This window comes from Callorhinchus milii, unplaced genomic scaffold (genome assembly GCF_018977255.1).
Source record: "Callorhinchus milii isolate IMCB2004 unplaced genomic scaffold, IMCB_Cmil_1.0 Scaffold16, whole genome shotgun sequence".
Classification (NCBI taxonomy): Eukaryota; Metazoa; Chordata; class Chondrichthyes; order Chimaeriformes; family Callorhinchidae; genus Callorhinchus; species Callorhinchus milii.
The window spans coordinates 12267308-12293641 of NW_024704757.1; the positions used below are offsets into that span (position 1 = coordinate 12267308).

The 26334-nt window shown below is 44.2% G+C and overlaps 1 protein-coding gene across 1 annotated transcript in view; it reads left to right on the top strand.

Annotated features, from left to right (window-relative positions):
• Nucleotides 1-26334, top strand: part of xylt1 (xylosyltransferase I) — a 93696-nt gene that overhangs the window by 1014 nt on the left and 66348 nt on the right. The gene's annotated exons all lie outside the window — the stretch shown is intronic.

A 26334-nucleotide genomic window follows, 5' to 3' on the forward strand; every position in this document is an offset into this window, starting at 1 on the left:
TACCTCCATTCCTACAATTTGGCCAAAGATTCGGTCACACAGGGCACCAGTTGGCAGTAAGTATACATTTAAATGGAAGGATTATTCTTAGGATCTTGGTGTAAGATCTCCACGGACAGGCAGTCAGTCAGTGTGGTGTGTGCCAGTGAATAACGTTGCCAGATGAGTTAGTTCTCTGTGTGTCAGTGTGAAATCAACAGAGGCGTCTAAACACGCACAAGGTTCCCAGTTAGTGCACGGGTTAAGGGATGGGGTGAGAGCAAAAACAAATAAACAGATCCAAAATAAACAATCTAATCTTACCCAGCGCTAATAATAATAATAATAATAATCCTTGCATCTGATACAGCGCCTTATCACGTCGTTGAGATGTCTCCAAGCGCTTCACTGGATAGACTGTAAAGTGAAATTGTCTGTGTGTTTTGCGGACGAGCTACAGATGGATGGACTGTACTGTACTGGACCCCGGAGCCGGTGGTGCTGTGAAGTCACCGTGTTCGAGGGTCTTCAACCAGAACCGCTCATTTTTACTTGGCTGTGTTTTTTTGATCTAAATGTTCCGGACAGATAGATAAAGCGGTACATTCATTGACCAGGGACACAGAATCCAACAGCCCAGCCTGACGCTGGGTCTTGAGCTCTGCCTAGCTATATTTACACAGATATAATGTGTGTGTATATATATGTATATATATATAGAGAGAGAGAGAGAGATTTGCCTTCCTATCCCTAGCTTCCCTACTCTCCACCTCTGCTCATCCCAACCCTCAGCTCGGGTTCAAATCCCCAATTCCCAGCGCCTCCCAACGTGAAAGGCGCTGCGTAAATGTCATTTGTTGTCGTTGTTGAGCTTAATTCTCCTCCTGGGAAGGTACCCAGCGACACCTTCAACACTATATTTCAATCAAACCTATTCTATTTTGTAACACACACACTAGCCCGCGCTTTCTGTACCCGTCCAGCCTAGGAACAGCTTAAGAAGCAGCGAGAGCTGATGGTGGGATTCGTTGATTCAACCCAAGGATTAACGTGTTGTTTTAATCCGAATAAGAAAGGGAGGAGAGAGAGATGGTGCCCCAATCTCTTTAAACTATCGTTCGTATCCAGGCAGTGTAGCCTTGTCTGTGGGTGGGAGTGTTGTCTGCCTTGTGTTTGTGTTTGGGAGGTGGGCAGAGCTTGAGAAGGTTCTGATCTGCCTGGGTGGAGGGGAGCCAGACATGGAGTCGAGGAGAAGCAGAGGTGGGTGTGGTGAGGTGAGTGTGGAGATGGTTATTGGGGAGATAGTTAGATGGATGGGTGGAGGTGGATTGTTGACGGGGAAATGGACTGAAACAGAACGGATTCGGAGTCACTCCGGGAGGTGGAGAGGCGCCGAGATAGACCTGATTGACACTGAGATAGTCCGGGTTGACAACTGAGAAGCTTCAGGCTGAGCCGGGGAGGTGGACAGAAGCAGCGAGCGTTCGCTTTGTGTCGGGGAGAGAGGCAGAGAGAGAGGGAGATGGTCCAAGTGACAGCTTCCAATTGCTCTGTTGCGCATTCCTCATCAGCATCACAGAGATCCATAACACTTCTGGTTCACAACTACCGTGCGGTGCTTACAACCTGATTTCCACCTCCCCGAAACCCCCACCCCAACCCCTTGTGCCCCTGACTAACCATTACCAGCCCCTTGAGTTGTGGTCGGAGGATGAACAAAACCAGGAGCCAGAGGATGCTGATAGCCCATATGGTTTAGCTGCATTCTCTGTAGTGTTCACACAATGCTCAGGGTGTCTTGTCTGTCTGTCATAGCTGACAGTATGTAGCATTGGTCCACATTTGTACACCAAATGACATTGTACAGGAACCCATTTTTATACTCTGGGATTAAGTAAACCTTTTTTTTAAAGAAAAATGTCGTTTTTTGAACCAGATTCTATCTATTTAATAGAATGCTATTGGGTTTATTCTCTCTCTCTCTCTCTCTCTCTATCTATCTTTCTCTCTCAGTTGAACCGAAACTCTTTATCAGTACTGACAGTAATTTACATCACAGTTTCTCAGGGAAACAGGAAATCCCACTCCATCCTCTTCCACCTGAAGTGTGGGTGTCATTCTTGTTTGCATCGTTTAAAACCCGAAGTGAAATGGGAAACTTACCAGTTGTAACCACATAACAGAGGGAGACTGTAACAAGTGATCAGTGACTGCATATCTGGACTCCTGGCAACCTCAAACTATGTCTATAGGTCTCTAAGATGTTCTGCATCCCTTCAGACCTCATTGGTTCAGGTTTGGAGTGCTTGTTAATGTTCCGTCTCACACCTACAGGAAAATAACTAGTTTGTATGGTTTGTCTTGAGGTATGGAATAGCAGGGCTCACCCCCCTGTAATAGGCACACTGTACCGTCAACGCTGTCTACACAACAGCCTTACAACAATGTGTCAGGCTAACAAAAGCTTGCATTTACATAGCGCCCCTCGTGCAGGGTAGCGTCCCAGAGCGCTTGATAGTGGCGGAGCCTGACTCCGTGCTGGAGGGAAGGGGTAAGTGACCCCAAGCACGGTCGAAGAGGAAGGTCTTTCAGGCACGACTGGAAGATGTGAGAGGAGAACGCAAGGTGAAGGGATTGAGGGAGAGTGTTCCAGAGTTTCGGGGAGTAGAGGTTGAAAGCCTGCGGCTGCCAATGGTGGAGCGGAGGGCAGGAGGCACAAGCAGTATTATATTATACAATAATGAAATATTGTATTATAAAATTAGAAAATAATAGTAATAATGATATAATAATAATACTGTATTATATGCCATAATAAGAATGTATCGTAACTGCAGAAAAGTTGCAAAGGGGGGAAAAAATAATCATAATTAACACAGGAGTTTCACACTTGCGACAAGGACACAAGGCATTAATGGTGGAGGCAGAACTAGATTCAAGCTGGTTGGTGAGGATGTTGGCCTGAGGCTGGTTGACTGTGAAACCTGCCTTGAGGTGACTTCTGATAAGCAAACACTGATAGCGGCGGTTCCTGAGGATTTCTGAGCTGCCATTGCAATGAGGTATAACCCTGCATAGTAATTGTCCGCGCTTCCTTTTCCCCAGCTCTGTCCATTACTGTAAGATCACTCACCATCCAGCCCCTATCAGAGACTTCCTGTCACTTTTATTGCCTCTAATTGCTTAATCTCAATTACCAAGTAAAGGTCAATGTCCTGAAAGACAATTTAACCCAGAACAGTTCTGGCATTTGATGGGAGAAAATAAAGTAACCATTACAAGAGTGTAAAAGGATCATACCAAAGTGATTTGTTGGCCCTTGCAGTATTAAGCGACTATTAGTACATTATTACATCCTGCTTGTCAGATTTGTGTCATTCCTTAAAATCATTACCACAAAGACAGTAGCCTGCTGCCAGTTTCCAAAAACAGTTGCTTTTTTCGAAGAGTGAAAAAGGTGTTAAATCGTCCTGACCCACACACTTGACATCGCGTCCAGTCGTATCCATCCCAAAGTAAAATATTGTGCAGAATTGCGGAAAATTCTTAATTTGGAAACTGGTCCTTTTTCAGACCCGTGCAAACCGGTTTTCCCAAAATTGAGCCTGATTTTCAATATTTTTCAGCGATTCTCCACGTTTTAAGATTAAATGTTTTTGCTGGCTAAGGCGAGGTGGAATTTGGGGGTTCACACTCCTGCACGGTGCAAACAAACATCAATCCCATTCTGTCTTCATAGAATTACATAGAAACAGACCATTCTGCCCAACTAGTCTTTACACTCCACCTGACTCTTGTAATCCACTCCCCCATACCCCTCTGTTCCCTCGTCCCTCATAGAACCAGATAAGTTTACAGTGTGGAAGTAAATTTGCGTTAAAAAAATTCTTCTAAGCTCCCCTTTTGCTCGTTTACTAATTATCTTAGCTTGATGTTCTCCAGCTACTGCCTCAGCGACGGGTGGAAATAATTTATCCTTATTGATTCTATCACCCCCCCCCCCCCTTTTATTAGTTTTAAAGACCTCAATCTCCTTTGTTCCAGTTTGTCTCGTCTCTGCTCATAGGCCAAACCACTCATCTCCGGTATCATCTTGCATCTTGTATGCTTCATTAACTTGAAAATATCCTTGACTGGTAATTCTTAAATAATAGCCCATTCAAAGTTAAGTAACAATTGCCAGGGTGCAATTTGACCTCTGGCAAAAGGAGGCGTTATTGCTACTGAACAATCATTAGAAGTAAATTAAGGTCGCTTCCAAAAAGTTTCTCGTAATAAACTGCGGGATTATGAAGATTGTTCCTCCATCACAGTCACTATGCGTTGAGCTCATTTTAAAATCCGATTTCCAAAGAATCTTTTATTATAGTAACAATAACAGTATCCTTGCAGGTGATATACTGTAGTACCTTATCACATCGTAGAGATGTGCTTCAGAGAATTTATTAGGAAGTGTAGTGACTGCGTATTTGTAAGTAAACACAGCAACCAATTTCCATGCAGCAGAGTTCTGCAAACGATCATCAAATGAGTGACTTATTATCTGGGGGATTATTGGCCAGGACATCTGTGTTGATATCCCGTTGCAATCGTGTCCTGCTGTTTACTCTGGTAAGATAAATTTCAACATGAAGACGTTTCCTCCAACCCATATGGTTTGTAAACAATAAACTGTAACTTGGAAACAACATAGTGCAAATCGCCTCCACGTTCATCTACAAAGTACACAGTCACTTTACAGTACAGAAAAATCCCATGGAGCACTTTCAGGTCACTGATTGTTTCCATATAGTGACACATCGGTGTCTTACTCCTGTCTTCTGTGTCGACGTGCGTGGAGAAGTGAAACATTTCTTGAGAAGGGTAGAAAATTGAAATGAAAACAGGATATTCTGTAAACGCACAGCAGATAAATGAGGGATGGTCTCATGTTTTGGGTTCATTGCTCCATGAGAATGGATGTGGGTGAAGCAGATGTAATGTTCTGATGGCGGCTGCAACAGTCTGAATCTTGTTTTCTCACAGCACCTTGTTTCAGCAGTAATTGATTATCTAAACGCTATTCTCCTGCACAAGCCCGAAGTGACTCAATGACAATTGGATTTGTCTGTTACCTGCTGAATTGAGATATGTCAAGCCAACCTGTTTTTTAAATCTGTGCAAACTATTGAACCTCTCAGGAAACATCCCAGCAGCAACGAGACCTTAACTTAAGATTTGGAGCCGAGAATAGGAAGGTTCCAGTTTAAAAAAACTTCGGTTTTTGCTATTTTTAATCTGCAATTTATTCATACCCTGGTTCTCATTCCATTCATTCTTATTTGGTCAATGTCCTATAAAATATGCAGTCACTTCCCTTTAGAGTATATTCTGTGAAGTGCTTTGAGATGTCTCGAAGATGTGAGAAGGCGCTATATCAATTGCAAGGATTATTATTATTTACTTCATGGCTGTTTATAGGACATTGCTTTGAATAAGTTGGCTGGCACATTTGCCCTCAAAATACACAGTCACTGTTTACTATTAATAATAATAATAACATTTGATATAGCGGCTTATCATGTCTTTGAGACGTATCGAACGCAAGGTTTATTATTATTATTATTTACAGTAAACCCCGTGAAGCCTGTTGAGATATCCTCCCAATGTGAAAAGCACTTTCATATGCAAGGATTGTTATTATTAATTATTAATTTGTCCATTTCAAGAAAGTAACATTAAGTAGCTAAGCCTATGTGACTTAGTGAGCCCATTCAGTAACTGAGTGCACAGGTTTGAACCCCAGTCAATGCTGAGTTCATTAACTCGGTCAGTTTGACCTCAGCACCAGGTAAGAAAGGTAGATCAGTCTGTTTTGCCCACTGCTGATTTCTGTGTCTGTTAGTCCCTTATGACTTTTACTGGGCTTCCACGTACGTGAATGTAGATATAGGCAAGATTGAGCTTGGCTTCTATCCTACACACTATCAATTAGCCAGCTGACACTCACTGTAAAGCCTCTTTAATAATAATAATCCTTGCATTTGATATAGTGCCGTATCATGTCTTCGAGATGTCTCAAAGCACTTCGCAGAATACACTGTAAAGTGTATTTCATGGGCGAAATGCGGCAGGCAATTGTGCACAGCAGTGTCCCACAAACAGTCGTGGATTGAGTGACCAATTTATTATTTTTTTAAAGAATTTATTACCCCCGAAAAGCAATCCCCCAATCGACTAACATTGGGGTTCCTACTTACTGCTAGGTAAACAGAGGTGCGTGGAGTAAGGAAACTTGCTCAACATTTCACCCCGTCAGGAATTGAACCCAGGTCTCTCGCTTGCGAGGCGAGTGCTCTAACCACTGAGCTACAGGACTCTTTACAGAAATAACACCACCTGGGTTGACCTGCACCCTTGAATCCATACTCCAATAGAAGGAAAAAAGGAATTAAACTTGTTCAAGGAGAAGAGAAAATTGTATGGAGGGAAGAAGAGAGAGAGAGAAAAATATAAATCAACAGTTGATCTATGGTACTGTATCACAATCAGGATCCGCAGGATGCTGCTGGAGAATCTACTCTTCCTGCCAGATGCTCTGTTTCATTTGGATTTCTCTAAGCTTTAGCTCCCTTTTCATTTTCAGAAATGAGTGGACGGGCTCTTTCGTGTCCATTTGGATTCTCTGACGTGTTTAATGCTTTAAGTCTGGGCTAAATGACGGTAGTATTGAACGGTAAAGCAACTCGACGACCTTGAACAGCATTTTTAAGAGCAACATCTTTTTGACGAAGGACTCTAAACATTGATTTTAAAAAAACTGCTCTGCAGGGTGACATTCCACCAGACAATCAAAATGCTCATGTCTCTGTTTGACTTTTTAAATGCCTCCCTGTATCGTAAGTATGTCAGTCCACTTTCAGCATTCATTCTTTTTAGAGTGCGCTGAATTGAGCTTGGAGTGTGACTGTAATATTGCATTAACCCAGTGAAAACCACAGTGGCAGTTCCCTGCCCATCACTGCTACCAGCTCCCCCCCGCCACCAAAATTGAACAAAATCTCAGTCGAATTAGTAAAAGTCAATCCACTTTACAATATATGCTGTGAAGCGCTTTGAGACGTCTCAACGAGGTGATAAGGCGTTAATATAAAATGCGAGGGTTATTATTATCATTTATTATTGTGTTCCGAGGACCACTGTCCTTCTCTTGGGGTACAGCCTAGTGTTTAGCTCAGGAAATGTGTACGTAACAATTGATGATCAACTGAGGAGATTCTGCACTGGGCGGGTTAATGGCGAGGATGATCTTTAGTTTCTGCTTAATCCAAAAGCTGGAGGCTGAACCTTCTCATGAACCCTCCTAATCTGCTTTTAGGTTCCAGTGCCTGGGTTAAACCTGCTGTGCGTTGACTGATGTGGAAATCGGGAGTTGCTTTCCCTGACTTTTGCAATTACAATTCCTCTGTGATGTGAGGTACTTTGAACGAAATGCTAAACTGTCTTGTTTGCTTAAAAATCCCATGACACTTCTTAAACAGGGTAGGTGTCCTGGCTAACAATCCCCCTGGATAACATCGGTTGTTTGCTTCATGGCTGTTTCTGAACTTTGCTGTGCGCAAATAGGCAGCTGTGTTTGCCTACAAATGCACAGTCACTACACTTTACATAACAACAACAACAACAACAACAAGATTCCATTTATAAAGCGCCTTTCACGTCAGGAGGACGTCCCAAGGCGCTGCACAGTTGGGTCATAAGCCTATGAAGTGCTTTGAGATATTTCAAAAACATCAAATAAAAGGATCATTATTGTTAACATACACACATTGCTTTCACCCAATAGAATGGTCCTGTGTGATGGGGCTGACGTTAAAGAATGGCTTGCGCATTGCTCTGGGTGTAGTAACCGATTATTGTACTTGAAGCACTTTGAGATGTCTCAACGACAAGATAAGGTGCTATATCAAATGCAAGGGTTATTATTATTAATTGGTTGCATCAATTTGTTGCTTTGACCTTAACTTAGTGAGTCTATTCAGTCATGTGGTCTAATGTACGTTCCTCCCAATTGGGGAAATTGGGAACTTCAGTTTGTTTTGTTGACTTTATCAAGCTTCAAAGAGCAAGTTCACTTGCAAATGTTTGGGTTGTGTCAGTCAAACGTTCTTGTAAAGCAAGGCAGCGCATGTCAGAGTTCCCTTTTGTCTGAGTAGAAACAAAACCCCAAATTGCTATCCGTGGAGGCATAAGGCTGGAGAATCTGTCATATTGGTAAGTATTAGGAAGCAAATCTTCTTACATTCTGTTCTAATCCACAATAAGCCACATAAACTGTAAAGCAGCTTAGGTGATTGACTGTAAAATACATTAAGATATATACTATGAGGATTTGAAATCTGTACCTTTAAATACAATATGAACGATATTTTTCAATATTGTGCTTAGTTGGGTTATTGAAACAAAACACATCAAATAGTTTTGGAAGTTTGGAAGTTTTGCGGAGTCCTGTAGCTCAGTGGTTAGAGCACTCGCTTTGCAAACGAGAGACCTGAGTTCAATTCCAGGCAGAGGGCGAAACTTTGGGCAAGTTTCCTTACTCCACACAGAGCCTAATAATAATCCCTCCAAAACCAAAACAATAATTCGGTCATTTTCAATCCACGACTGTCTGTGGGACATTGCTGTGCGCAATTGGCTGCCGCGTTCGCCCACAAATATACAGTCAATTCACTTTACAGTATATTCTGTGAAGCACTTTGGGACGTCCTCCAGACGTGAAAAGCGCTATACCAAATGCAAGGATTATTATTATTATTATAAAGTCTGAAGTTTGAAAACCAAAAATGTGATGAAACTGGATACCATAATGTAGGAAATCTAGTCTGGTTTTGTTGGTATATCTTCACCACTCCTGTGAAGGTGTCTTTTAATGTCCACGGAGAATGACTACAAAACACACAGTCACTACACTTTACGGTATAGCCCATGAAGCGCTTTGAGGCATCCTCCCGATTTGAAAGGCACTCTATAGATGCAATTATATAACAACCGAGATGTGGTTGTTGTTTGTTTGTTTGGCGGAAGGAAGGATGTTGAAATACGTGCAGAAAACCACAAAACCCTCCGAAGCTTCTTGAGAGCTTTGTCTTAAAACACAGACATGCGACGGCGGGTGATTTCTGGGCTCGGCTCAACTTTAGCCCTTGATGGATGCCGCCCTTTGCCCTGTACTTTGATATAAGTGGCGAGGCTTACTCAGTGAACAAAATGAAAGCTCCACCGTGACCGTCGGCTTCTGTATTGGGAGCTTGTTAAACATCACAGTCAGCAATCTGATCGTATCGGCTCAATTTTCAATCTCTTTTCTCTCCTCTGAGTTAATGTGTTTTCTCTCAAAAAGAGTACTCTGCGCCTCTGCTCGCACAGCAGATTGGGGTGACTGAGAGAGGTGTCGTCAAGAGGCTTTTTTTTTTTAACTGTGTCAAGGTGGTTTGTGTCGTGATCTAAGTTACTAACGTTTGAGTGTCCACTCCACCCTCCCCCGCCCACCCCACCACCGTCCCCACATCCCCAGCCTTGACAAGTAAAATTGCCAACAACAACTTGCATTTTTATAGCGCCCTTCGCATCGGACGGGGTCTCGGAGCGCTTAACAGTGACGGGAGTCCGATGCCGAGCCAGGGGGAGGGGGAAAGGTGACCACAGGTCACACTTAACCTCTTGAGTTATTAGGTTTCAGCGTTAGCGTATCTGTTTTGACTCTAACTGGCAGTGATTTTATTAACTTCTTATTCGCTCCTCCCCAGGACTGCAGTCAGTAATCTTGAATCAATTGCAGGGTTAAAGGTCTCTTCTAGTGTAGCCTCCATACAGTAACTGGCAAAGATCTTTACAAAGGGTTCCTCTGTAGAGGCCTATGGCTGCATTGGTGGCAGACGTACACCAAGCCCTTTTACTTCCAATCTTTTTCTAACTGAACCGCTACAGTACCGTTTATGATATTTGTATCAACCCAAGATGACTTTCCCTTTATTTCTGCGAACTGCCAGTAAACGTGGAGGTGACTGAAGCTGAGGATATCTCTCTAGAACCTGCAGTTAGTGTAAACTTTTCCTCGGGATGAGATACAGTTGGATCCGCCACAGCTTCACATGACAAAGCATCATCGCCCGGAGAGTACAGAGCTCCGCGACCCTCCGTAAAAGATCAAAGCGGATTACGCTGCCAGCTGACTGCAGGGGATGTGTTCAGTCTGATTTCAGACGCGTGTGGCCAGTCAATCCCCTCGTATCGATCCATGTGAAAGCAGTAATAATATTACCAGATTTACAATAATAAATAATAATAATTCTGGCGTTTGGTAATAGGGCCTTATCACGTCCTCTGTGTCTTACAGCACTTCATAGGATTCACTGCAAGCTGCAGTGACTGTGTGTTTGTCGGCACATGTGGCAGCCGATTTATGTACAGCAGTGGCCCACAAAAAGCCACAAGATGAATAATTGGCTTTACCTGGGGGGTTGTTGGCGAGCACGTTAGGAGAAATCCCCATCGCTTTTCGAATAGTGCCGTAAGATGTTTAACGTCCACCTGAACAGGATCTTGGCTTAACATCTTATCTGAAGGACGGCCCATCTGAATAACGCAGAGCTCCCAAAGCATTGCACTGGAGGGTCAAGGTTCCGATGTCGGGCTCGTACCTCTCGCTGTCCACCATCTATCTTTCAGAAGGCGTCACCCACGCCTGATGACACGACCATCTCGATCTTGATGAAATATTAATGAGCATTAGCTGCCACATCCCAGCCATGAACACAAGCTTTTGAACTAAAGTGAACAACTTTAGCAAAGTTTTAAAAAAAAAATTTCAAGCCTATTAACGATTTTTAAAAAATATATAATTCCATTCTCGGTCCAATTTAAATCTACGTCCCTCTCTCTGCTGCTGATTGACCTTCTCTGCATTTCTGTTGTTCTATTCCTGTAGAGCAGTTTGCCTGTACAATACACAGTCACTGCACTTTACAGTAAACCCTGTGAAGCACTTTGAGGCATCCTCCCAGGCGATGATATGAAATCCAAGGTTTATTGTTGTAGTATTAGGAATTGGATTTGTTTCTCGTACATCAGCGCTTGGTTTGAAATTGTTCTCAAGGGATTTGATGTACAAATAGTTGTAACTCTGTAATCCTAAAATAACAATTTACAGAAGATGGAATCTGCATTTGATTTTCGAATAAACATATCGTTTCTTCCTGAAAAAAANTACTTTGGCACAATATCCAAGTTTGTGTGTTTATTTTACACAATACAAGATAATTTGTTTTAAAAAAAACAATCGCAGTGGCACAGGAAAATGAACCCTTCAGGGCATGTGGGGGAATTTTCACATGTTAGATTCCTCAGCTCTTGGAAACAGGTTTGTTCTGTTCAGTGAGAGTTGCTGAGCTTCAGTTTGTTGACCTCCAGCTTTCTGCAGTGCACAGACTGAGTGAAGTCTGCATTCAGTTTCATATCAGCAGTAGTGTATACAATGAAATTGTGCTGTTCTTAGTGAAAGAGGCGAGTGCAGTGATTTAAAATTAAGGTTTGCAAGGATAACATAATAATTCTTGCATTTGATACAGTGCTTTTCACGTCTTCTAGCCGTCTCAAAGCGCTTCACCCAATTTACTGTAAAGTGAATTGACTGTATATTTGTGGGCGAAAAGCAGCAGCCAATTGCGCACAGCAGCGTCCCACAAACAGTCATGGATTGAATCAATTTATTATTGTTTTTTTTTCTTGAGGGATTATTATTATCAGGCGTGTGGAGTAAGGAGACTTGCCCAAGGTTTCAACCTGCCGGGTAATCGAACCCAGATCTCTTGCTTGCGAGGCGGGTGCTCTAACCACTGAGCTACAGGACCCCACAAAGGATGGAGGATTTTGCCCGCAAAATATGCAGTCAATTCCCTTCTGTGAAGAGCCTTTGAGACGTCTCGAAGACGTGTTAAGGCGCTGTATCAAACGCAAGGATGATTATTTTGGTTATAATGCACTTAATGATATCTCACATACTCAGCCCTCCAGGATAATCTAACCCTTGATTTAAACCAGAAGCGTTCAGAATCTTGTGTCTTGCTTATTGCTGATGGCCGCGGGTTGGAAAATAAGATGAGTTGTGATGTATGATTTCCACCTTGGCTGAATCGCTTCATATTTGCAGGCATTAAGTCTGATTATACATTCAGTTTCCGAGTGACCTTTAATTGACACGAGCAAATGAATTTTCATTAGCAAATCTGTTTGTGGTTCTGTTTCTGAAGCCTTACTTCAGCAGCAACTCTGGCTCCCTCAACTGCACGTGTTTCAGTGGTTATGACTTGATTCAACTGAAGGGTCTGATTTCGCCCATTTTCATGTTCAGATCTTTAAAAGGGATCATAAGACTTTTCTTTTTCCCCTCCCCCTCCCTTCCCCCCCTTCGATACCCTGCAGACGTATTGCACTTCATCCCTTTTGTGTTTCTGTGGTTGCACGAGTGGCAATGTATGCACATGTGAACCTCAACATCGAATAGCAGTGTCTCATACTCTGCTCTGTTCCTCTGATCGCTCCCTCCCCATCCCTATCAGTGGCCTAGCCTTCAGGTTTGACCTTCCTCACATCTGGAACTCCATGCCTCTCCCGCTCTGTCTCGCCCCCCCTCTCTGTCGTTAAATCCTATCTTAAAAATCTACCCCTTTGACTGCTCGTTTGGTCACCTTCTCCCTCCTTCCTGCCCCCTCCTTTGCCTTCTCCCTCGCTCAGCATCCGAACCCGTTATTTTGCAGTTCTCCCGAGAGGTCATCCCACATAAAGGTAACAGTAAGTTGTTGCTTTTTGTACCGAGGCTTCAATCTTTCCGTGGCAAAAGAACGAGGGCAATTTTGCCGCAATGCCGGCTATTTGCCATTTCTGTATGAGGACTAATCCTTCTTGACAGCTTAAAGCTGCTCTGCCTCACAGCTGTCACTCTTCCATCTTGAGTGTTTCTTGGTCCCGCACTGCTCGGCCGGCGTCCCTCACTGGAATAACAACGCCGGGTCGACGATGTTTGCTTTCGAATCTTTTGGCGACTGAAGTCAGAAACCAGCTCGTAAGACTATTCCCTGCCCTCCTTTCCCAGAGGAAGTTCTTCCCCTGTGAAATGGTGGATCTTTGTGAGGAGTGATAATGGATGGAGCGTTTGACCTATCGCAAATAAACACTAAATCTCATTTAGCCACATTGTTTCTCGATACGTTCCCTCTGTAGGACGGATTTATCTGAATAAGCAGTGGGTGCGCCGGTTGGTGTCTATGGCCTTGGAAAGAAGGAAGATCAGCCAGGGTTCCAGCTATTCTGAGATCAGTGGTAGAGTGTGCGTGTGTGTGTGTGTGTGTGTCTACATACACATCAGGTGAAGATATGTACGGATCTGTTCAGATTCAGTACCTTTTCTATTAGGTGGCGAGACGCTACTTCAAGCCTTTGCTCTGCGTACCCATCACGCTATGTTAAGAAATTAGAAAGCAGTTTTAAATCAAATACTAAACTATTAGTTGGGCATCCGACCTTATCATGTTGCTGAGACCTCTCAAAGCTCTTCGCACTCTTGACCATGATTTGTGCACAGCAATGTCCGACAAGCAGCCGCGAAGCGAACTGATCAATTATTTTGTGGACGATTGAACAAAATGTTAGCCAAATCCATTGTTAATCGACAGCTGGGTGGGACAGATCACTGAAGAGAAGCTGGGCATCAGGGCACGCCTGCACAGGGCTCTGCCGGGACATTTGTCAAATGCCCCCTTGGATTATTCGGAGTGCCCCTGAAACTCTCCCAAAAGCATCAGCGTCTGTGTCTCCCTCCTTCCTCTTTCTCTCGTATCGGGAAATGGAAGTGTAATTAAATAAATTGTAGCGGTTCGATTTGGGATTTTAAAGTGATTGGAGACAAATGCCCCAATTGTGTGGTTGTTGGCATTAGTATTCTCCTCGCACGCGCTCGCCAGGCAGAATCATCTTAATGGACTCTGAATGAGCCCAACTGCCTGCATTGTTAGGCGGCGAGAGATAGGAAGCTCTGCCTACTCTGAGTTGCAGCGAGGGCCATCAAATACTGAGCCAGATCAGGGTCAGGAGGCAGCTTAACATGACATCAATCAAGACAGACAACGCAGTAGAGGCCTGCTGAGCGAGGATAAAATTCCCAGAGCACATAAGAAGGGTGGGTGAGTTTAAACAGCACTGTGGTACTTTCAAGATAAGGCTTTGATGGCCAAACTTTTTGCTCTCCTCTTTGATTACTACGTTGCAGAAAATGCTTATTTAGGATGCAATCCTGTTTCGAACCTGTCTAATGCCTGGCCTGAAAATTGTATCTCTCAGCTTTAGTTTGGTTTTTATCTACATCCCTATCATTTCTTGTCACCGCTGTACGTATACCTTTCTTGGTTACACGGCCTAACTCTGTCACATGAATCAAACGTAGCCTGGCTATTTTATTGTCAGGAGGCGGGGGGTGGGGGGGAAAAAAATGCTCTAATTTCTCCTGCCTGTTCAGCAGTTTGTATGATGTATCTGTTAGATTTCACTTTTTCCTCTGGAGACAGAGCGTCTTATATCTGTTATTGATGAGCTGTTGGATGTTGGTTGACTTTACTTTCTCTCTTGACGCTTTTCTCCCACCTTCAAAACTACTTTAATTTGGGGAAAAAAATATCCTTTTCGCTTTGCAGCAGGTGTCAAGAATCCAAGCTTGCTGTATCTTTTGTGGTTCATCTTTTTCGATGTGTCGGGAATCCAGAACTCCAGGCTCTAGGCTGAATGCAGTCTGCGCTCACTGTCACACCCTTGTGGCTTAGTGAAGGCTCCTTGTATCCTAGAAATTAATTAATAATAATAGTCCTTGCAATAGATATAGTGCCTTATCCTGTCTTCGGACGTCTCAAAACTCTTCATAGAATGTACTGGAAAGTGAATTGGCCGTATATATTTGTGGAAATATTTTTTAGAGAGAAACAGTGGCTGCGTGTGCGTGTGTGTGTGTGTCTCTCTCTCTCTCTCTTTTCTCTCTCTTCTCTCTCTGTATGTTCGAGCAATTTGATGGAATGGCTGTGGAACTAACAGTTGGCTCCACATAGCGTTGAATAGCAGCCGTGTTCACCTGTGAAACAAACAGTCTCCATACTTTACAGTAAATCCTGTGACGTGCTTTGAGATGTCCTCCTCATGTGAAAGACACGTAACGTCAAATGCAGAATTAACTCTCTCATCACAGACTCAACTCTGTATGTCTACCATCCAGTAAGGAGGAATCTTCTAACCTCCAGTGTAGCTTGTGAATTTGTTCACAAATCCTATGTCCACCAACCAAATTAAACAGCCTGCTTACGTCAACCTTATTTATATCTCTCATTATTCTAAATCCCAGTATCAGGTCCCTCAATCTTCATTCTCCAGCAAAGAAACCCCACCTCCGTTCTCCTGAGTACTACCTCATAATTGGGTCCCGCAAGAATTGAAATTGTTCTCATTACTTTTCTCTGAACACTTCTATGCCTTTTCCCAATGTTTAGTGACTTGAACTAAAAACAGATTTGACTTAATAACCTTTGTATCTGATGTAGGACTTTGTGTGTCGAGAGAACGTCTCAAAACGCTTTGCAGAGTTTTTACTGTAAAGTGTAATGACCGGGGTTGGGGAGAAGTGGGGTTGTACGTGAACCAGCAGCCGATTTACGCACAGCAATATCCCCCACAACAAACCTGTAACTATGCTATTTTAATAGCAATCCTTACGTTTGGTCCAGTGCTTTCGTGCCAGGTGGACGTCTCCAAGTGCTTCACATTGTAAGTGGGGTGACTTGTTGCATCTGTTATGTAGACAAGAAAAAGAAGAGGAAAATTGAGTGTTGAACTGTTCTTAATTAATGTGTTGGTTGTGGTTCCTGACGAGTGTGGTATTGGAGGCCACATTTCACATGCGCCGACAGGAAGCTTTGATAACACATTGAACAATTACAAACCTACAATAATAACAGTACTACCAAAAGCTAATGCAATTGTGGGACATCGCTGCGGGCAATTTAGCTGTCACATTTGCCCACAACAACACACAGTCATTACACTTTACAGTAAAATCCTGTGAAGCGCTTTGAGACGTCCTCCCAACCTGCAAGGCGCTGTGTCAAATGCAAGGGTTATTAATTTTACGCCTTTCTCATTCTGCTTCATTCTGTCGTGTGAGCCTATGATACCAAGCTGAAGTCACGCAGCTTGTCTCTGTGGATCATTTCTCTGGCACTTTCCTGCTTAGTCAAGGAGGAAGCGGTGGTTACAACCTACTGTCTCCCTTTTATGACACCAAAATGTTTCTTTGACCCGCGAGACTCCAAAAGCATGACTAGGTCTTCCGTACCCCTTTACAACTTTGCGGTTGGTGTTTTCCCCGGATTAAGAAAATGTGCTGATTTGCCGGTATTTAACACACTGTCTCAGACACTGACACTGCATACACTCACCCTAACACTGACACACTCCCTCGCTCCAAAACCTGACTCGAGACCTATCTTAGCGATTTCGGGCCCTTTCCACCCCCACTCAGCTCCTCACCCCCAAAAGCCCGAGCTGCGCTGTGTAAATGTAAATCTGCTGTTGAGTGCAGCGCACTGTTTTACTGAATCAGAGTGAGCTGGGTTTCTAAGACTAGACCAGAGAGCCTGCTTTTTGTAATGATTCAATCGAATGAAATGTAAAATGTGGTAATATTGAGAAGGCCTTTTGCCTGGTCACTGAACAGCCCCTGTATGAAGGTGGGCGCCTTCAGAGTGCTACTGTGCGAAATTCTGTTTTGTCGGCTCTGTGCCCAGCGGAGGAGCCACATGAGTAAAGCGTGTCAAGCCCGGCAGCAATATTAAATGGTCGTCTTTCATCAGAAGTGCAAAATTTGGCTTGGAGGCCGCGGAGTTTGGAGAGGCACACAGTGCTGCACTATACTGAGAATAAACCTCACTCTTCGGGGATAAGGCGGGCTGGCTGCTGCACATTTGCCAAATCTTTGAATGTGTCAGCCTGCTGAATACAAACAGTCCTAACAACTGTCGCTTCTGGCTAAAAAGGAGTTAATTTGGGGCCTTTTTTTTTAACAGGACTGGAAAATGCTTTCTTTCCTAAGGCATCAAACAGCTCCTTGCAAAAAATGCCGGATGATTAGCGGCGGAAATGTTTATTTCTGTAGGAAATTATAGGAAATAATTTTGTTCCGAGTCTTTACCGGGCTGATGATAAGCGCTCTGGGACCCTACCCCTGTGTGAGGGACTCTGTACAAAGACTTGTTGTTATTGTTGATACACGTAGAAGTCACAATAGTTAACTCACTGATTGATGTCCAAGGCCTAAGACTGGGAGGCTCCAGTGTGAGTCTACTTGGGAGACGGTCGGAGGGGAGGGGGTACTTTTGATGGAACCATTGCTCACAGATAGGCAGTATCCATGTGTCTCGCAAGAGGCTTTTTTGCTGTTAGAAGGTGCGGTTGAATTTCACCTGTGTAGTGGGTTTATAAATTTACGCCTCTGTTTTACAGAGTAACAGAAGCCGCTTGTTACATGGTTAACATTCCCCTGTAATTGTCTGTGGCAAACGCATCGAGTTATACTGGGGGTAAACTTCCACAGTGCTGACAAACCACAGGCGCACCCCCCCCCCGACCCCGCCTCCCCCTTAGGAATCAGCCTGGACAACAAATTTCACATGTTTGACTGCGACGGCCTAATCCCCTGCTTGTCCACCACATCACGTACATTTGACAACAGTTGTCATCGTACAGTGTGCAGCCATGGGGGAAATTGACTGAATTTCATCCTCCTTCGACCAGGGCGACTCATCCCAACTGGTCAACTCAACCTCCCTCTCTCCCCCCCCTTTTTAAGATCAGGTCCCCTTGTTTTGCTTCGACAAAACACGTGATGTGAAAAGAGAAGTGAAATTGGTCGTGTTTATCCACCCCCCCCCCCCCCCCACACACACACACACACACAGAGTGTCCGCTGCCCAATTTCATAACACAAGCCTGAACCTGTAACTTGGCCCGGAATGAAATGAGGTCTCATTTAGTCACCAGCATCTGTTCCAACAATGAGCAGATAAAACTTTTACTCAGGAGCCAGATGTCCCCCGTCAAACTGATGAGCAGTGCTGGGCTCTGGCTGTCAATGTGTTTCCTGTGGAGGGATGATTTGAGAGAAGAGAAACTCCGGCACTTCCTTCCACAAGAAATCAAACAGGAAGTGTTATATTTTATATATATATATGCATATATATACTTTTTAAAATTCCCACCACACACATGCCTAAAGACATACAACAAACGTGCACCTGTTTCTCGGTTGCTGGATAGCATTCGGGTGTGGGAATCCTACCTGTCTCTTCTTTTCCGACGGCCTTTATTCGTAGAGCCCCCGGCGTTTTTCTCAAATGCAAAATAAAACGAAACAATCACTGTAAAACAAACCCGGGAAGAAAGCCTTCAAATCTAAAGCGATGAGTTGTTCTCACCTCGGAATCTCAAGAGTAGAAAAATGGTGACGGTGGCCCCACGGTAGTTTGCATCTTGCATTGAGGAGCGAGGACGGCCTGTTGAAAGCAATACACCAAACCATTCATTTCTGTATTTCACCGAGCTGGGCGTTTACGGGCAAATACAGCCCTTTGACATGAGAGGGTTATCAGAATTGTGTAGTGATTTGCTTGGGGGGGTTGAGCCATTTTTTTGAAAAACAATAATAATAATAATAATCCTTGCATTTGATATAGCACCTTATCACGTTTTTGAGACGTCTCAAAGCCCTTCCAAGAAAATTCTGTTAAGTGAATTGACTGTATATTCTGTGGGCGAAACGCGGCAGCCAATTGTGCACTGCACGATGCATAAGTACATTCAGAGGAAGGGGAACTGGGAATGTGATTGATGACTTGACTAAAGGAGGTAGGTCCGATCCCTGTGCTGGGGTGGGATGGCCCCCAACTCTTGTCAAAAGATTTCAATGGCTCTTGGGATGCACTTGGAGGAAAGCAAAGCTGATGTTCGCAGTTTATAACCGTGAGCAGAATGTGCAGCTCAAGTGCTGGTTTATTTCCTGCCCATCGATCAACAGCAAGTTCTGTGCCCAGTAAAGTTTGTGTAGACTGGCAGTCGTGCACAGACAGACTCTGGTCATGGTAGGAATCCACCTTTCAATAAGCGAAAGCTGCACGGAGAACAGCTAATCCTTAGTTAGAGTTCTGCCTTGTTCATTGTTTGTCCTGTTCATATAATACAACACAAGGTGGCTTCTTCTGCTCTCCACCAGCCCCTAAAGCAGAGCTTAGTGACCAGGTGTTTTTTAGTGCTTTCATATAAGCTGATTCTGGCCCCTTTACCTGCACTAGTTCCACCTCTGCTGCCCACCCTCCCCACCACCACACACACACCACAAGAATTCAGACAACAATAACATGTTGCATTTATATAGTTTCCCTTACTCAGGCGTCCTAGACACTGAGAGTATCGTGAATTCTCATGCTCTGAGTTCTGCCAGTCTCTGGCACCCGTCTCCTTGCTGTAGGGACTTGATTGTCGACGCGTAACACAATACCCTGGACCACCGCGGCTTGTACTGCTTCTGTTTCCAGGGTCGGTGGTGAGGCCTCTGTCCACAGTCTTGTGGTGCGGTGCACTCCTCTTACTTGGCAGACATTTCGTGCAACCCATTGTAAGGCCGTCGTCACTATTGTCCAACTAAGCATTGCTTGAATGACCGTGTCTCTTCTCGAGGACGGACCATGATTCGCCACATGCCTGGCTGTCCCCTGTGTCCAGTTGTTCAGGGCCTTTGCAGTGGTGTCATCCCAAGATGGGCTCCATTGGTGTCTGGAGATCCCAGTAGCATAAAAGTAATTACCTTCACCCTCTCTAGCTGTAATGATAGCTGAATTCCTAGGGTCCGACGAGCCCAAGGATCCTCAGCTGCTTCTCATCTGTCTGATAGCATATTCTAATGCAGGGCATCTATGGCCTAGTGATAAATTATGACCCTCTAAAGACCACTGAGTTCCCATTGCTCCATCATGGAGTCACAGGCACTCAGCCATGGCTCCTTCACTGCGATAGAGATCTGCTCAATATGCATTTTTTTGTTCTCCTGAGCTCCAAGTCTTTAACATGGTTTCGAATAGTCTTCACAATTAATAATGATAAAAATAATCCCTGCATTTGATATAGCGCCTTATCACGTCGTTAAGACGTCTCAAAGCGCTTCACTGGATATACTGCAAAGTGGATTGACTGTATATTTTGTGGATGAAACACGGCAGCCAATTGCGCACAGCAGTGTCCCACGTACAGTCGTGGATTGATTGACAAAGACCCGATCACCCCCTGCCACTGTCCTTTTTCCGTCTCTTCTGCCTCCACTCTGCTCTCTTTTCTCGTTCATAACACAACCGCAGTCACTTCTTTCCCACACTGTATCTCTTTTACAGCCAGTCTTACCTGTGTCTGCCTCGTGTCCTTTCCCAGCGAGAGAGTGCCACAAGCGATCTGTATCTACTGAGGTTTAAATGGATTCTACACCAGCCTCCATCGGTGCTAAGGAACACAAATCTGCTGTTGTTTTATTTAGTTAATTTCCCTTGTGGAGAAGGTGCCAGTCTAAGGTATCTATTTGCAGCGTAAATGTTTTGAGTACGTCCAAAGCAATATTCGGGAGTTGCATTTGGCAGCCTTGGGCATGAGAAGGACTGTCACTTACTATCATTACATAAAATCATGTGACATGACATTAAAAAGGTCACGTCTCTGTGCTGTGAAATGAAAACCTTTCAATGCAGGGCCTCACAGCGCAGTTAAATCGCCACATCATTCTCCAACGCACCTCTCCCACCTCTGTAACAAGCACTCGCAAGTTCACAGGATTAGTTTGGAGGAAGGTGGCCTTTCTCACCATTTGATGTCGTCCCTACCAAATGGCAGCTCATCTCGCGTGCTTTAACGCGGTCTGATCTAGGCCGCAAAGAAACACCAATTCGTAGTTTGGGGGCTTGCGAGGGGGAGATTCTGCCTTCTGATCCAAACAGACGTGAAGTACAGCAAATAGGAGTGGAGCCGGTTTATTTGCTTTTGTCCTACGGAGATCACAAGAGTGGTTCAGATGAAGACGGCCCTTCGGCCCATCTGATCTCATCTTTTCCCCTCTATCATCCTCAACATCATTTCAACATCAAGCTACTTTTTAAATGAGTCCCAGCGTCCTGGCCTCAACCACCCTTCCTGGCGACCTCTTCCATTGGTTAATTATCCTCTGAGTAAAGAAAAACTTATTGGTGTCTGTCTGGAATTGCAGGTGTTGGCTTGAAGAAATATATATTCTCTCCTCACCCGCCCTCTCCTTTTTCCCACTAGTCTTGAATTCTCAAAATGGGATGAGGTAAAGCTTTCAGATGTTCCCAGTTGTTGGACTGTGTGTTGTGGAGAACTGCCCAAACGTGGAGTTCAGGTGTGTGAGTCCACCACACCCACTTGAAATACGTAGCCGCTGTACTTTCCTGAGCAAAGCGGGCAGAGTGCTGAGTCCACCTGGTTTATTTTCCCCTCTCCTGCTGAGGGAAAGATGCAGATATTTTTTTCTCCTCCAGCCATTGGGGAAAGTCCACCAGTCAGGACATAATGATGCAGATACTGGTTTCGGGTAGTGTGTGCCCAGCGATGTCTTGGAATCGTTTCTAGTCGTAGCAGCTCCACAGCATAAATGCAGCTTTAGTTAAATGTACGGGGTGACCAGCTGGGTTCTTAATTGAAATGGGCAAATAGTGCCAGTCTGGCTCGGCCGATAGCACTCTCACCTCTGAGGTCGTAGGTTCAAATCTCACATCGGGGACTTTTGAGCTTGTGGTCTGGGCTGACTTTTCAGTGCAGAGCTGTGGGGAGCCCCACATTGTCGGCGGCACCGTCCTTCGGATGAGACGTTAACATGAGATTCTGGGTTTGCATGTTCGAATGGATCTTCAAGATCCCACGGCACCATTTGAAAAGAGAAGGGAATTTTCTCCCGCTGTAGAGGCCAATAATCCTCCGGATAACATTGGCCATTCACTTCACGGCTGTGTGTAGGATATTACTACGGGCAAATTGGACTCCCACTTCTGCCTACAAGATACACAATGACTGTAACTCTCCATATATCCTGTCACCCGTTTTGAGATGTCTTCCTGACATCTACACCAAATGAAAGGATTATTATTACTATCATTCTGCTGGTACGAAGGCAGGATTTACGTTTTGATCTGAAACACAGTCTGAGCTCCAGTAACTTCTGCCCACTGTATATTTACGCTGGAGAAAGCTGTGGGCAGACATAATTTAAACTGGAATCTGGAACATGTTGGACAATTATAACGTGGAGCTGACTATTGTTGACAGCGGGAGAAAGTCCCGGGAAGCTCCACTAATTAGGAGGCAATCATATTTCTGCACAAACCCATCAGTTTTTTAGGGGAAGCCCAGCTGACTAGGCAGCTTGAGGACTCCGTGGGTTCATTATCTCTCTGCAGAGGTAGTTTGTTTTCACACTATTCGTTTAGTCAACTCACTAAAGGCGTGAAAATGGCTTCAAATATTTATAAAGCCACCTGCTGTAGGAGAGAAGGAATCCTGTGAAATCTTTGGGCGTAATTCCCCAACCTTTGTGCTTATTTGTTACTTTAAGGTGATTTGTTATTTTACGGTGTCTTACAATAGCTGGGGGGGGAAAAAAAATAGCTTGTGGATGTCTGGAGTGGGCTGGTATTAGCTTTTGAACATGTGAGTGAATCACCACTCTGCAGTTTGCTGCGAGTTTTCTCTGTGCTGTACAACCCACGCTCGGCTCGGTTTGGTGGAACCTCTTGCTTTTAGGTCAAAAGGAAGCGGGTTCAAACTCCCATTCAAGAATTTAATTCCAAGACAACGACAACAACCAGCACTTGCATTTACATAGCTCCCTTCATGCCAGCGCTAGCATTCCGCAGTGCTTACGACACGGCAGTGAGGAGTTGGGTGATCTAGTCACTACCCTCCCTTTGAGGTGCCTTTCCTTCGGACAAGACGTTTAAACTGGGAGCCGGTCTGCTTGTTCAACAGGACAGAAACAATCCCACGACACTACAGGGCAAATCGCGTTAGAGGGCACCCGGTTGAGCTGGAGCTTAGAGTGGGAGCACGGGAGCCCTTCTGGTTAGTCATCCTGTAGACCGCGCTAACTTGGAACACAGTACACACTGACTAGCTGGCTTCCTGTGCTTTCTGGGTCATCAGGTTATTTATCGTGCCACGTCCTGGATGTTGGATGTCAAATGGCTGCCGTCTATTCCTCCAACAAAAATCAAGTCACTGGGGTTGACAGCAAATACTTTTGAGCCATTATGTTTGTATTCTGTCTGATGCTTTATGATTTTTTTTTTGCAGCAGCAGCTTGGGACGTCCTCCTGACGTGCAAGGCGCTTTTATAAATGTAATTTGTTGTTGTTGTTTTGGAATGAATGATGCATATATATATATCTATATTATATATTTAAAAAAAACAACAAAGGTATCATGTAAAATATCCTTCGGTTTGTATTCCATCAAATGTTTTCCACGTCGCAGCCTGGTAACCCACCAGCCCCATTAGGGGCTTTGCTTGCAATAAGGAGATGATTTACTCATTTCCGAGCACATCAAAATGTTGCCCTGAAAAGGTTGCGAGCCAATGTCCTGCAGGCGATTAATTGAGCGTATGCTGTAACTGACTGTTTTCTAATGAGGTGGGGGCACAGCTGTGAATGGAACTGAAAATGGACTTGCTGTTTGTGATTAATGCGCTCCAAAGCATTGCCACAGCTCCTTTGTAATTTTCTATTCGTCCACGAAGAAATATTGCCTCCTGGACTGTCAGTGTCCTTAAGGTCCTTTCTTGGGGGAGGAAGAACGCACATTAAAAATAATCGTAAATGGAAGAATTTAACTGTGGGGTGAAAGGTTTCCTTTCTCTTGATGGATGTTGCCGGCAGCTTTGCAAAGTACATTGCAATTGGATATTGCAGAGGTTTCACTGTGAAGTGATTGAAGAAGAGACTGCATTCAGAGGACAGCTGCCTCCTCAATGTTGTCTCGCGTCACACGCATTAAATCAGAAAGGCAAGAAATTCCAATAAATTATAAATTAAAATAAAAATGATAATAAGAAGAATAATACTTGCATTCGATGCAGAGCCTTTCACGTTTAGGATGACATTTCGAAACGCTTCACAATACTGTTTAGTGTGCATTGTAGTGACTGTGTGTTTGTAGGCAAACACAGCAGCCTATTTGCACACAGCAACGCCCCGCAAACAGCCATGAAGTAAATGAGGATTGTAAGTTAGGACGCCAGGAGATACTTCACTTTTCAAATGGGGGAGGGGGGCATCTTACAATCCATGTCTCAACCGAAAAACTGCACCTCTGACAATGCAGTGCTGCTTTGACTGTGAGCTCAAAATACTGACTTGGGTTTTAAGCCCCACAGCTTTCTGACTCCGAGGTGAGAATGCTACCAACTGAGTTTGGGGTCGCATACAACGGTAAAAAATAAGAAGGTTCCCCTGATGTTTTAAGATGTTGTCTCTCTGAAGATAAATTGATACTCGCTGCTTGTCCTGCTGTGTTTTCAGGAAAGTGTTTTGCTCCCAGCTTCCTGTGTCATGAGACCTTCAGCTAGTCTGGCTACCCTGCGCTTTCAAATGCCTTTCATCATGGCTAATGAGCATGGGCTCATCACCAAGGAAGTAACTAACGTAAGCAGTCAATAAAGAAAAATGTGTTTGGCGTTTTGGGATTGAGGTGTAAAATCATCCCAAAGCCACATTACAATTCCAGCCTGAGAGACTGGTTTCACTTGCAGGTCAATGGAGTGCTTATGACAGCAAGCAGTCTGTGGGATACAGTCAGTCTCCAGAAATGCAATTAACTGAGGAACGTGCCTCCTGTAAACATAAGTTGGAACTTAATAAAGAGCTGTCTGAAGTGAAGAACATGTGAGGTGCTCTATAAGCTGGACGATGCCTGAATGGGGTAGTTAAATGTCCTTGCATTTAATTTAGCGCCTTTCAGGTTGGGAGGACAGCTCAACATGCTTCACAGAACGATACTGTAAAGTTTAGTGACTGTGTGTATTTGTTGGCGAACGCGATAGCCAATTTGCACACAGCAAAGCCCCCAAAACTGCTATGAAGTGAATGTCCCAAGTTTATCTGGAAAATTGTTGACCAGGATATCGGGGGAAACTCCTCGCTCTTGTCAAATAGTGCCATGCGATATTTGACATCCACCTGAACAGGAGGGCTGGACCTTGGTTTAACGTCTCACTAAAAGAACACTTCTCTTTCAGACTGTTCCAAATGTGTTTTGCACATGTAAGCTCCCTGCTATTTGTTCTGCAAGTGCCACCCTGCCTTCAGGGTCTTGGGCTTGTAAGGTTGTCAGGAGCCAAGTGAGAAGAATCCCAGCCTCAGTGACTACTGATCTGGTAATCCGAGTGCTACCATGGGCCAGGCTGCTGGCTCATCAGCAACGGTGCCCTGGAGTTCTGTGGCCATCACTCGCTCGGGCAGTAATAGGGTACTGAATGGATATTATCAGGTCTATTATAAATCTGACAAAAGTGAAGGAAAATAATCGCTAGCTCAAGAAATTTACCGAGACCACCGCAGGGAGCAGTTATTGGCATTGGAATCAAACCACGAGATCTGTGGGCAACGAGCACAGTCAGTGGCAGCGAACCTTTGAAAAACTATATTGCTCTGTCCAGCGGATCAATGTTCATTTTGAGCCCTGAGGGACACAGAGAAACTATCTGATGCTCAACTATTGCACTTCAGATCTTTCTATCTATTGTGGGCTTGCAGCTGTCTCCGAGCCCACAAATGTCATTGATTCCATATTCCACATCAAACGATTGGCACAGTCATTGTTGGTCACAACAGGACAAACATAATTTTCTCTCCCAATCTAGAGAGTGAGACGTCTGTTTTAGCCCTTTCAGCTGCACGAAAATTAAAGGCTACAAGCAGGCATTTTATATCCAGCTAATAAGCAAACAAAGTCTGCATGGTCCAAGGCACTAAATGAATCAAGAAAATAAAGAGAGCAATTGTCCATTGACCCTGTCTGGTATAAGGCAGACGGCATCACAAGCGAATTAATCTAGTTAGTGCATCCAGTCACTTGTATGCACTAACAGCAAAATCGTGGTGATGTGTTTCCTCTCTCTGTTATTGAGCTGTGAGTTTCTCTTTCCACTTTAGACGCAGATAAAGATTTGTGGTTGAACCA